The sequence below is a fragment of the Eptatretus burgeri genome, chromosome 9 (genome assembly GCF_056783735.1).
Source record: "Eptatretus burgeri isolate ZD-2024b chromosome 9, Ebu_testis_v1, whole genome shotgun sequence".
Taxonomy (NCBI): Eukaryota; Metazoa; Chordata; class Myxini; order Myxiniformes; family Myxinidae; genus Eptatretus; species Eptatretus burgeri.
In genome coordinates, this window is record NC_140969.1 from 73,255,273 (window position 1) to 73,269,740 (window position 14,468).

General features: G+C 40.0%; 1 long non-coding RNA gene across 1 annotated transcript; it reads left to right on the plus strand.

The window, feature by feature from the left end:
* The first annotated feature begins 605 nt into the window (after nt 1–605).
* On the plus strand, nt 606–4,867 carry LOC147020359 (uncharacterized). The gene is made up of 2 exons (XR_015062080.1): nt 606–1,214; nt 2,157–4,867. It is a non-coding gene; the product is annotated as an uncharacterized LOC147020359 (long non-coding RNA).
* The last annotated feature ends 9,601 nt before the right edge of the window (nt 4,868–14,468 follow it).

A 14,468-nucleotide genomic window follows, 5' to 3' on the forward strand; every position in this document is an offset into this window, starting at 1 on the left:
TTTTTCGGCTAACAATTTCAATTCAACCAATTATGGCTGGAATGCCACTTCACCAAAGATGTCATCGTTATCACCCTATCTACGTCATGGGGAGTTGATGACAAATGCCAAGTTTAATTTTTTTTTTCCATTGAGTGGTTTTGGAGAAAGTATGTCCAATATTTTTTCCTTTATCCAATATGGCTGCCACACCATGTGACATATGAAGTCAGAGTTGGAAATAATATTGTTACAGATTTTAGAATCCGGTCTGATGAATGCATCCACACATCCAGGTCCTCAGACAGTTATTTCCTTAAATGCATGTTCAGATTAGCCCCGTCCCCGTGTCTAATGGGATTTTAAATGTGATGCATTGAGAAGGGTAAAGAATAGATCCTCGCTCTTATGGGAAGTTTTGTTTTCTTTTCAACAGACACGTTTACACACATTTCTTTTGCGAGCTCCAACGCCCACCCTTATTTTTCCTCAGCAACGTTTATGCACGTATTTTCACGAGCGCCGACGCCCGCCTTTTTTGAGAGCGCACGGGTCGTCATGGTAACCATGCGCAAGTGGGGTGGGGTGAGCTTTGGGGGGACTCTGTTCCCGCCGAGCCTGCCAGCAGATATAAAACGAATTGGCGGTCCATTCTGAGGGAGAGAAGTAAAAGGGCGAGAGAAAAAAGGAGAGAGAATTAAGTGGAGAGAGAAGAGAACGAGAAAGAAAGCCAGAGAGGAAAAGGAGGAGAGAAGCGAGCAAGAAGTGGACAAGTGAGCCGAGAAAGAAGCGAGAGTTGAAGCACGCGAGGAAGGATGCGTGCAAGTGAGAAAGCAAGCTTGTGGTGCGCGTGAGGATGTCTGACCAGCGCCAACAACGAGAAAATTCGTCCTTCCCAGTGCTTGAGCAAGCGAGTGTGTGGGGCGCGTGTGGGTGTGAGCTGCGCCGACAACGAGTGAGGCACGGGTCGGTCACCAACGTGCGAGGCGGGGGTCAGTCACCGACAGACCGTGTGGGTCACTGGGCGTCACCAGTTTTGTGAAGTGTGAGGAGCTGCCCATGTCACAGTACCAGGGTTTTAACCCATGACAGACAATCTTGGTGCCCTCCCAGACGTTGATTGGCATTCAAGGCTGTTCTCGAGAGGGTGCACCGCAAGGCTGGGTGCTGGCGACGGACGTGACACGCACGCACACATTTCAGGACGTTTTCACTTCAAGGACAACTACTCTCTGGTGAGCAAGACGTCTTTCTTCCCCCCCCCACCGAATTATCTGCTGGGTACCTTTGTCTGTGTTTAGCTGTAAGTAAGTCAACCCCCCCCCCCCCGATAAGCATCTGCTCTCTGTCTCTTTCCTGTCATTTTGATTGATTTTGCTCTGAAACTTATTTATTTATTTACCTCAGAAAATAAAAAGTTGTTTTTATTAATTAATTTTATTATTGATAAATCATTTGTCGACTTCCAACCTGTCTGTGTTTGTCCTTTCCTTCCATTGGTCTAGCATTGTACGAACCGAGATAGACTGGGAGGTAATTACCACAGATTTTACCAAAAATAGTCGGCATGCACCAGCCATTAAAACGCTCGGCCACCCTAATTAAAATCTAATCGAGATAACATTGGTGCTTTGCCGAGGGCGCGCTCCCCGCTCAGGTAACCATGTGACCTCAAGTTAAACAGAATAATTAGAGGGTGGAAACTGGAACTCGTGGTTCTAAAACAACCTACCGTACCACAACGTTAATTGTAAGCGGTGGCCCCAGGTCTGGCTCTTCCGAGGACAACCAGGGATTAATCCCCCTGAGTGACAAGCTGGTGTCTCGGTACCCGTGGCCGCAACACTATATTGTCCATGGGGGAGTCCCTCCTATATTTAAAGTTTAGCATCGATCAGACAAGCAGTTGCAGAGAAAAACATTTTAAAAGCAAATATATTGTGATGTTTGTGAGGTATATGGAGGAATTTCATAGAAAGGTTAGGATTGAATAGTCGCTTGGTCCGTGGATGCGATGTAAAAAAAAAAAGTAAATTAAGTGGGGAAACTGTGAGCTTAAGTGTTACTTGTCACCACATTGGGGGGGGGGGCTGTGTTAATTATGTAGGGATTAAGGCTAATTTCTCCCAGTATGTGATTGCCCACTGTGACCTTTTCCTTTGTTTTTGTATTTCAAGCTTTGCAATAAAAAGGAATCACATCCTTAAAACATCAACAACCGAGCTGCACATCCAAGCAGGCAAGACACCGCACCTTCAGGAATGACAACTAGCAAACCACGTGTCTGGAGTGCATGATGAATGGGCGTGACGTCAGAGAGAGAGAGAGGAGAGTAGCTACATAGGTTCAGAGCTGAACATGAGGAAGGAGCAGTACAGAAGCGAGTGAGGCAGGATCGGCAGTTGGAAGAGAAGGGCATTATGGCTGGCTTTCCATTAACATGTTGAAGAAGGCTGCATGATTCTTGTGTTTGTACTGAGGCGAATTTGCTCGTGCGATGGAGCAAGATGCTGGCCATTGACTGCTGGCTGGGTTGTGCGAGACCGTGCCTTGCAGCCTCATGTTGTGCCATCGGGGAAGAAGGAGGCGCCATTTGCAGTGGAGCAGTGTCAGCAAGTGCGATCGATGAAAGAAGCTGCACGGCGGTTCCTGAGCTCTGGTATTGAGTATCGTCGCCCAAATTGCCTCATGTACGTTTCCCGCCCAGAGAGGAGCTGGGCGCCATTTTGGGCGCATTTTCCGGCCTAGTGACGGCATGGCTTGGCGAACCCCAAGCTTCAGAAACTCATTTCTGGGCACACAGCTAAGTGCTGGGAGAAAGGGAGGATTTTTCTTTTATTTACTCTGTCCCCTTGCCTGTATTTAAATCTGTGTGGAGGCACCTCAAAATTAGATTTAGTTTTGCCTCACTTTCCATTTTCATAATTACACTTGGAATCATTACCATTGTAAATATTTGATTTCTTGTTATTAAACCCCCATATTTATTTAAGTTGCTTGTGTTGTCTACTTGTCTTGGGTTCGAGTGTAGACCCATGTTCCTCCGTCCTCACCTCTCTCCCATCCCGCACGCGTCATCTCAGATGTTCACCTCCAAGGGAGAACTGTTAGTCTCACATCCCCTTTGGGGCAAGACTAATAATGATACAACACGATTATGGGGCAACACCAAGAAATGGTCTCTCAGCATGCTCTCTTCAGCAGCACACAACATCCAAGGCATTTGTGGGAACCTCAATGGAGTATGGCTCTGCACTGAACCACAGCCCCTGTCTTTTGGACATCCTCCCTCCACCCTTCTGCTGCTTGACAACATCGACACCAAGGTCCTGCGGATGATTGTCATGTTAAAAGAGGATTCTAAAGCATCGGCCTGTTTTGCTCTCACCACTGACATGTTAGAAGCTACTACTTTTTATTGACTCGTCTCGTTTTGTTCCATTTGAACCTTCTTCATCAGCCATCTCTTTCTCAAATCAGTCAAACATTGTGCATCATTCAGCCCACTACTTGATTTTCTCCCTAAATCCATATGGACAGCTCATCTCCAATTCTTCATCTCCCTTGTCTCCCATCCATGTAATGCTTTTGAAACTTCTGCACAATCCTGGGCATGTAGTCATTTAAGTTGTCAGTTGACCATTAAGTCCTGGGTCATCTTTGGAGCTTTTTTTATACTCTTCATAGATGTATTTATATGCCATTCCGTTACAAATATCAAGTTTGCACTACCTTCTTACAATCAATGTGTATATACCTCAGCCTCTGTCTGTTCACCTCTTCCAAGATCACAGACACCTGTACACAAAACCCCACTTGTCTTATTTTATTGCTATAACTATTTTATTATTTAAATTATGGTAACCTGAAGCAACTATACAATAATATGCTTGTTCTTCCATCCGTCCGTGTGTAATGCTCCTTTCCACCCATTAGTTGGACAGCTGGCCGGACTCCACTCACAAGTGCAACCATAAAAATCATAAGACTGCTATTTTGATGGTATGCGAAGCCAAAGACATTTTCGAAGCTGTCATATTTGCAAACAAGTCCTGGGTCAAAAGTTTTCCGTTCAGTGTAAAACAACCAAAGCAAATGTTAAAAGGATCATCAAATATTAAAAGGTTGGAGCTGATAGACGTCATGGGCCTCGTGAAGGCCACAGTATGTAAAGGCCTCAGTCCTTAGGCTTCAGGCCTCTGGTGTCAGGTTATGAGCCAGTGCAATTGGAATGTATTCAAGCTATATAACCATGATGTGTTATATATGCACATAAGCAGTGGGCATGTTTTTGCTTCGTGTACGTAACCAGAGTTATTTTTATTTTCGAGAGTGATCAAGGCAGTGGTCTGTTGTCTCTACACCACCCAAATAATGACCGCAATATAATGTAACCGCTTTAAGATGACTTCTTACTTTGTGTACATTTGAAGACTGAATAATGCCTCTTCTATCATGAAAGAAAGGTATGTTTTGAGTAAAACACATGCAGAGGAAAGACAATCGTCATGGAGGTAATGCTTGCTTATACTACCAAGTCTAAAAAATTATATTTGAGGGATTTAATAAAACAACTCCAACCAGTTATTTTGACAGCATTTGATGATATACACCGGCAAAGTAAATTAATGTTTTTGGTTTCAGGTTTTTTTGTTTTGATTTTTTTGTGTCCGGTTTTAGCCCTAGTTTTCAAGGCTGAATAATGTGAAATACAGAAGGGTCACCTGTAATTTAACGGGTTTTTCTGCTCAGTGTACTCCATCGGTGCACTGGCTGACGTGTATCCCTCCGACCAAGATGTAAAAAAAACTTCCATGATTGCCCTGCGATTGGTCTTTTACACCTGGGATTTGTAATGTGAGTGTTGTAAAATAAAAATAAAAATGTATTTTTATTGATTCTTTGTATTGTCTTACACATGCTCTTTTAAATGAAATTAACTGGGAAAAAAATCTCATGCAAATTCAGTTGTAATCATTGATAAATATAACTCGGTGGGTCCAATGGACCAATCGCCTGAGGCTTGCAGAAGGAGTAGATGGAAAAAAAACTCCCGCGAATGCATTCATGGGTCTTTTAGAACCGGGATTTGTGATGTGATTGTTGTTGCAAAAAAAACAAAAAAACGTATGTTTCTTTATTTTGTATTACTTTACACATGCTCTGTTAAATTAAATTAACTGCAAAATATTTTCTACAAATTAGGTACGAATCCTTGCTTTTATAACTCGGGTCCAACGGACCCGTAATTGGTAAACTCGGCTGGCATTATGAATTCAAATTTTACCACGAACCTGAATAAATAAATAAATAAATAAAAACACAAAAATATTTGGTACCATGTTTTCGAAGTATAAATAAACGATCATGGAAACAAAAATTTATACAACAACGTTATAGCACAACAAACATCGCAACGGGTCCGACGGACCCGTCTTCTGCGCTTTAGGGGCATTCTGTGTTTTTGGTGTTTGTGATCCAGGCACCTTATTCCAGGATGGATTCATCATATGATTTTTGTTTCTAGCACATTCTGATTTCGAGTACAATCTATTCTAATCTTATCTAATCAGTCTAGAAATCATTCAAAGATTCAGAATCTAATCTGTTGCTAAATTTCTGCGAGAAATATTCCAGAATGGTGAAAGAATGGTTTACAAGAGAATCCAGGACCAAGTACACTTTGTACACTCGATGACATTCAGCAAGGCTCAAGGCCAGAAATTGGATAAGGTTGGTATTTACCTCCCTCATGTCTTCTCCAAGATCTAACTGTACTGTATGTGGCATTCTCTCGAGGAAATGCTGTTGCCACGAAAGTTCCACGTGTTTATGCTAGCCTATTACTGAAAGGAGAAGTATTCCTTTGAAATAAAGTGTGATGGACTTGGAAGGAGCACACAGAATTACACATCATAATATTTCTCAAAACAATAGAATAATCTATAATCATAAATGTCAGTGTGTGTGTGTGTGTGTGTGTGTGTGTGTGTGTGTGTGTGTGTGTGTGTGTGTGTGTGTGTGTGTGTTTTTGTGTGTGTGTGTGTCCTTCATAACTCCAAAACCATGAAACCTTGTGGCCTGAAACTTTTCATGCATATTGAGGGAGTGCAGGAATGAAACCTGGGTGTTTGGGTCAATTTAAACACCCCTTTTAAAGATAATTAACGGCTTATCTTCATAAAAGGTTTTTCTGTGGTCAGCCCAACTTCATGTCACAGGGGTCTTAGCCGCCATTTTGATCGGCCTACTAAAAATGCCTTACCTTGGAACAGGTCATGACGGTTTCTGGATGATTGAGCTTCATATCTAAGAATCCCTGTATACATTGCTGATCTTCATACCTATGAATCACTGTATGCATTTCTAATTGCTTGCCAAGCCAGCTGTTCCTTATCAACAGATGTTTGTAAGCCATGGCAATACAGTGCTTGCCTCGTCCATTTTGTTGGAGTGCTTGCTTGAGTGCTTAAGCCACTGGGTGAGTGCTCTACAAGCAGATTGGTTTAATTTTTCTCTCAATGACGGACCCAGATTGCATATATTTCAAGGTAATATGGAATAGGCAAAGCCTAGAAGCGAACATAGAATTCTTCTTACATTGGCTTCTGACTTTACCTATAACTTGTTGACAACTGTATACACAATTTCCGGTTACTTCGGCCTGGATTCGGGATCAGTGATCAAATAATGTAAATCACGATTAAAAATTATTTGTTGATGATGCGGGAGATATCTTTATTAAAATCAGTGGAGGAAATATACACTATGTCTGATATTATTTTGATCTTTCATGTCTCCAACAATGCCTTTATCTCCCAGCATGCATCATTCCCCATGACAAAAACCGGAAACAACCAAAAAAAAACCACAAACAAAAAAAACGGAAACAAAAGGGTCATAGCCAACGACACGGATTCACAATTGCCATGGTATTGTGTTGCTTTTGTTGTTTCCAATTCTCTCTTGTGCACGCGTAAAGTAATATTCACAAGATAGAAATAAAACCCAATCGTATTTATACACCGCACAGCGTTTAAAAACAACCGGAAGCAAAAGGTCATATCCAACCACACGGATTCCAAATAGCCAGGGGTATTGTGTTGTTGTTGTTGTTGTTGTTGTTGTTGTTGTTGTTGTTGTTTCCTATTCTCTCATGTGCACGCGTTAAGTATGAAGCTCACTGCGTTCGCCATTAAAGAGGTGGAGATTGGCCTGTCGGATCTGCTGAACATTTTCGGCCATTTAAACCAAAAGCATTCCCGACTCTGCAAGGTGGTTATGAGATTTTAAAAAGAGAGTGGGAAATCCATAAAGTATAATGAATTACCTGAAGCTTCCTTTGTTCAAATAGTGTTAATAGAGCCTCATGGCTCTGAGAATGCCATAAAACTTAAAAAGAAGAAGAAGATCTGATCCCTCCTCCATAAACAGCGAAATGATGTGGTTCAGTTCACACACATCTTTTTACGATGAGGCAGTGCTGAGTGAGCAACGTTGTAAGGTGACATAAACGACAAGGTATTACGTACACAAGTAGGTAACCTTCTCTACCTCATGCAATGTACAGTGGTAATTCACAGGCAACACTAACTAAATAAGCGCGAGTGTGTGTGTGTGTGTGTGTGTGTGTGTGTGTGTGTGTGTATGTGTGTATGTGTGTGTGTGTGTGTGTGTGTGTGTGTGTGTGTGTGTGTGTGTGTGTGTGTGTGTGTGTGTGTGTGTGAGTGTGTGTTCGTTCAGTCCCACGATATGGTACAGTGGTTGTTCATGGGGAAAAATAATACTAAAAGTGTGTGCGTTTGTGTGTTCAGTCACCTGCACTACCCCACGCTATGGGACACAGTTCACTCTGCCAAACACAACAAAAAATTCATCCTATTCTCCTTTGTAATAACTGGTGGATGGATCAAAGTGTGGGCCCCGCGGTATTATGCAGTGGGTGCCGTGCGGTGCCTCACTGTCATCTGGTATGATTTTTTTTTAACACGAGTTCACATTTGTTTCCCCCTTTTTATGCAATCTGCTTTCATTACTGATGTTTTCATTTCATTAAGAGCTTGGAACGATGTTATCTTTGATATAAAAGTGAATAAGATGTTTGTTTGTTTGTGATGCTACTACTCTGAGCTTCCAAGGTTAATCAGCCCAAAACTTTATAGAATCACATTTTTTACCACAATACATCTTACTAGGAGTTTTAAGCAGTCATTCTCTCACAATTCATAACTTACCTGTCATGGGGAATGGGGTGAGAGTTCGGTGGGTTGGGTGGGGTGGTGTGGGAGGAGGCAGGGGAGAGTGGGAGGAGGATGGAGAAGTTGTGGGGTGGGATAAGGGAGGGAGGGGAAGGGGTTGGAGGAGGGTGGAGAAGTTGTGGGGTGGGATAATGGAGGGAGGGAAGGGGTTGGAGGAGGGAGAGGGGAAGGAGTGGGAGGAGTGGGAGGAGGCATGGGATGGGTGGGAGAGGGGATTAGGAAGGGGTGGGAGGAGGGAGGGGTAGGGGCGGGAGGAGGGAGGGGTAGGGGCAGGAGGAGAGACATGGCAGTACCCAGCAATGCTGGGTACTTTTGCTAGTACTGTGTATTAGTCCTGCTGTATGGTACAGTGGCACAGGGTAATGACAACAGGAAGAACTAGAGGGGGAGCACTCGGTAGAGTGCAAAACCTCCGCTGCCAATACTGCGAGGTCACTCAAGTGAACCTGATATCCTATTCATTCAATTTGACGTCAACAGTGCTCACAGAGTTATAATTTGCAACTTTCCCTTTTATTTTTAACTTTTACATACTCAATTCATTCATCATAACTCGATTCCTTGAAATAGAAATTGATTTTATGTGGGTATATCCACCTGAAGTTCCAAAATCAGCTGCAATTATAATTTTGCCATGTTTTTGTTGGAAATCACTTATAACATGTAGAAATGGGAAAAAAAAAATCGAAATTTTGTTGAAAAAAATTTGCCAATTCTTTTTTCTCTAATAATTTTTTTATTGGGGGGGGGGGTTGGAAATCACGTGAAATATGTAGAAATACAAAAAAAAGAAATCGAAATTTTGTTGAAGAAAAGTTGCAAAAAAAAATTCTTCTCTAACAATTTTTTTTTTGGGGGGGGGGGTTGGAAATCACTTAAAACATGTAGAAATGGAAAAAAATTCAAATATTTTTTCAAATTGGCCGCCATAGCGGCCATATTGGATTTTGGACCAAGTCCAAAATCTAATGGCATGATCCTTGGACCATACCTAAAGGCCCGGTCACACCTTGACGTTTTAGCCAACGTATGCCGATTTTTGAATTTTTTTTTCTAAAACGCTGGCACACGTTGAATACGTTATGGGAAAGTTTTGATAACATTGACAGCACGCTGAAAAACACTGCCATACGTCGTTGTACGCTGGCTTTAAACGTTGTACTTTTTGGTTGTCCTCAAAATTTTTCATGCTTGAAATTTCACGACGTATGCCGGCGTATGACTCACACGTTCCGCTACGCTGGCCACAAGTTGTATGCACGGTCTGCGATCGTTGACAGACGTCAACACATGCTACTTGTAAGTTAATCATAAGTTGAGACACGCCGAGGTAATGTTTAGCGTACCCGAAACTTATTTCTAACCTATGATTAACGTGTTGTTGGCACGTTACGCGATCGTTGCCACACATCGACAGACGTTACTTTTAAGTTACTCATAGGCTGAAAGACGTCGGTATAATGGATCGTCCTTGCGTCAGCGTCCACAGCCACGGCCAGGACACTTATTTGCAGCATTCTTCAAACTTTGCTTCGGCATGACGAGGATGTTCACACTTCGATGTCTAGCTTGGCTATGATTCCAATTGTCCATCGGCAGCGTCTATTTAAAATAGTCGAGTTTGAGCGTTTTAACACGTTCAGAAGAAACGATTAAAATTTCCAAACCCCAGGTCAAAAAACAAAGGCGAGTGACAGCAATTTAAATCGTTCATTGAAAACAATGAAAATAGCTGAGTGGTAACGTTTAAAAGTCGTTGAGTGTAAAAAAATCCAATTGTTGAGCGCAAGCGTCTACTTTCAATAGTGGAGATGCAGCCATTTAAATCGTTGAGTTTATCATTTAAATCGTTAAATCGTTAAACGCAAGGAGGATCCATCATAACCCACACCCTCCCCCTCACACTCACCTACTACTGCCAACATGAACAAACTACTACTAATACTAATACTGATACTGATACTGATACTGATACTGATACTGTTACTGCTGACATGGACATCGACTCAAAAAGGACTCGAAAACACTGTTGGGTTCCCCTTTTATGAGCAGCATTTTTATATACCAATTCCCAAAACCGCTGGGAACACGTCTTTATATGGCAGTTGTAAGCGAGAAACACGTTCATTTATTTTTTTTGTCGACCGGAAGACGTCATTGGAATACGTCTACATACGTCGATGTGTGTTGGGACTACGTAAAGAATTGGTTCAAAGCACGTCAAACATAAGTTAGAAATAAGTTTCACGTAAAAAAGACATTACCGCGACGTGTTTCGACTTATGAGTAGCTTATAAGTAGCCTTTGTGGACGTGTGTAAGCGTCCACATATCGTGTGTACAACCTATCCCCATCGCATGCGGAACGTGTGTCATACGCCGAGTATGTCCAAAAATTTTGAACATGTTTAAAATTTCTTGACGTACTCTACTTACTACGACGTATGATAGCATACTTTGGCGTTCTACTCACGTATACCAAACTTACTCATACCGTATTTGACGTGCCCCAACGTTTTAGACACATTTTTCTTCGGTCGGCATACGCAAGCAAGATCGCCAAGGTGTGACCGCGATGTTGACACTTCCATTTCTACGGCAGTTATGATTCGAATCGTTGTGCGTCAGCCTTTTAATAGGCTACGTCACGACATCGTCGGCGATGCGTGCAACGTGCTATGCCTAAGTTAGACTATCGTTGGGCATCTGTTGTGTAGGCCGACAACAGGTTCAGCATTCGTTGGTTTAAGTTATCTATAACACAACGAAACGTTCTGTGTCCGTTACCAATGCGTTATACATAAGACCAAGTCGCTATGAATACGTCCGAATGTTAAAAAAAAAACATCAAAAGTTCAACGTAAGCCAGCGTTTTACATACATTTTAATACGTTGCCATCGCTGGCTAAAACGTCAAGGTGTGACCGGGCCTTAACCCCCACACCACGTTTCGTCAAAATCCGTCGAGGAGTTTTTCCGTAATACTGTTAACAAACAAACAAACAAACAAACAAACAGAAAGGGGTGAAAACAGTAACCTCTATCCATCTTCGATGGCGGAGGTTAACAACAAATGCGTGCTATGAAAGAAACGTTTTCACATTTCATTTTACATCCTCATTGAGACACAGATAGACATGCAATATGTTTGTGAAGTGAAACATACTATATTTTGATTAATCCTATCAGCAATGCTTCGGGTAGGCACAGCTAGTTATTATGACAAAAATAAGAATTTTTGTTGTGAACTCGATTTCTTACTTTATGCATTTTACAACTGTGTTTTGTTTAATTTATTCTATGAAAAGCAGACCATTGTGTCCAATCTTCCACTGAATCATTGCTCACTGTTCGATCCACACTCCTGCTGAGAAAATATTTTCCAGGTCGGCTTGCTTGATGTTAAATAAATACCACAGAAAACAACTTTATGTTTCCTGCAGACTTTAATCGAAATACGATGTGAAAATCGCCATTATACTGTAGGTGTTGAGCCTCACATTACAACATAATTGTGATTGTTCCCGAGACCCAAGTTTGCATATTTTTCACAAAGTACCTCTTGATGGTGGGAGACTTGCAGCATTCATAGGTTTCATTTTGTAGGAAATCGAGGATGGAATTTCAGCACAAATTTTAAATGGACACAATCAGGGCAGTCTGAAATCGCATTGCAACAATGCGAGTTGGATCCTGAGGGAGGCAAACAAAGATGTCATATGTGAGTAAAGCGAAAACGCACCCAGGTGCGAAGGAAAAATATCCCTTGATATCGACAAAGGTGGCGACAGTTGTACATTCATGAAGCTCATTAGTCCTCGTTTGCCAATGTAATTCCTTGCTGCAAATAAACAGATTTCTTTCATGGTTCTTGCCTGAAGTCTTTCTTGTTGTTCAGTAATGAGTTGCATCGGAAAACACCAATTTCAAAATCGATTTGTTAGTCTTTGTTGAGGATTGTATCGATGTTTGGTTTCCTTTGAAACATATGCTGAACTTGGATCCGGGTGATGGTTTGTTTGTGATTTAAACACATGCGGAAAATATGACATAATGTTACAAATTGGACAATATAGAAATTCGTATTGAAATATATGGCAAATGTTCCAGACATTGAGTAGAATATTTATCTTCAGCTAATTGTCTTCATGATTTGGCAACATGATGATTTAATATTCATGATTTAGCAACATGGTGATTTAATATTCATGATTTGGCAACACGGTGAATTGATATTCATGATTTGGCAACATGATGATTTGATATTCATGAGTTGGCAACATGATGATTTGATATTCATGATTTGGCAATATTGATGATTTCATATTCATGATTTGGCAACATGGTGATTTTATATTCATGATTTGGCAATATTGATGATTTGATATTCATGATTTGGCAATATTGATGATTTGATATTCATGATTTGGCAACATGGTGATTTGATATTCATGATTTGGCAATATTGATAATTTGATATTCATGATTTGGCAACATGGTGATTTGATATTCACGATTTTGCAATATTGATGATTTTATATTCATGATTTGCCAACATGGTGATTTGATATTCATGATTTGGAAACATGATTTGTTATTCATGATTTGGCAATATTGCTGATTTGATATTCATAATTTGGCAACATGATGATTTGATTTTCATGATTTGGCAATATTAATGATTTGATATTCATGATTTTAGAATATTGATTTGCTATTCATGATTTGGCAACATGGAGATGTGATATTCATGATTTTGCGAAATAATTTGATATTCATGATTTGCCAACATGGTGATGTGATATTCATGATTTGGCAACATGTTGATTTGATATTCATAATTTGGCAATACTGATTATATGATATTTATGATTTGGCAATATTGATGATTTGATATTCATAATTTGGCAATATTGATGACTTGATATTCATGATTTGGCAACATGGTGATGTGATATTCATGATTTGGCAACATGTTGATTTGATATTCATGATTTGGCAACATGGTGATTTGATATTCATGATTTGGCAACATGTTGATTTGATATTCATGATTTGGCAACATGTTTAATTTGATATTCATGATTTAGCAATATTGATGATTTGATATTCATGATTTGGCAATATTGATGATTTGATATTCATGATTTTACAATATTGATGATTTGATATTCATGATTTGGCATCATGGTGATGTGATATTCATGATTTTTGCAAAATGATTTCATATTCATGATTTGGCAACATAGTGAGTTGGTTTTCATGATTTGGCAACGTAGTGTGTCATATTCATGATTTGGCAACATGATGATCTGATATTCATGATTTGGCAACATGGTGATTTGATATTCATGATTTGGCAACACGATGATTTGATATTCATGATTTGGCAACATGATGATTTGATATTCATGATTTGGCAACATAGTGATTTGATATTCATGATTTGGCAACATGGTAATGTGATATTCATCATTTGGCGACATGTTCATTTGATATTCATGATTTTGCAATATTGATGATTTGATATTAATGATTTGGCAATGTGGTGATGTGATATTCATGATTTGGCAACATGGTGATTTGATATTCAAGATTTAGCAATATTGATGATTTGGCAATATTGATGATTTGATATTCGTGATGTGGGAACATGGTGATTTGATATTCATGATTTGGCAACATGGTGATGTGATATTCATGATTTGGCAACATGGTGATTTGATATTCAAGATTTAGCAATATTGATGATTTGATATTCATGATTTGGCAATGTGGTGATGTGATATTCATGATTTGGCAACATAGTGATTTGATATTCATGATTTAGCAATATTGATGATTTGATATTCATGATTTGGCAACATAGTGATTTTATATTCATGACTTGGCAACATGGTGATTTGATATTCATGAGTTGGCAACATCGTGATTTGATATTCATGATTTGACAATATTGATGATTTGATATTCAGGATTTGGCAACATGGTGATGTGATATTCATGATTTTGCAAAATAATTTGATATTCATGATTTGGCAACATGGTGATGTGATATTCATGATTTGGCAACATGTTGATTTGATATTCATGATTTGGCAATATTGATAATTTCATATTCATGATTTGGCAATATTGATGATTTGATATTCATGATTTGGCAACATGGTGATGTGATATTCATGATTTTGCAAAATGATTTGATATTCATGATTTGGCAACATGGTAAGTT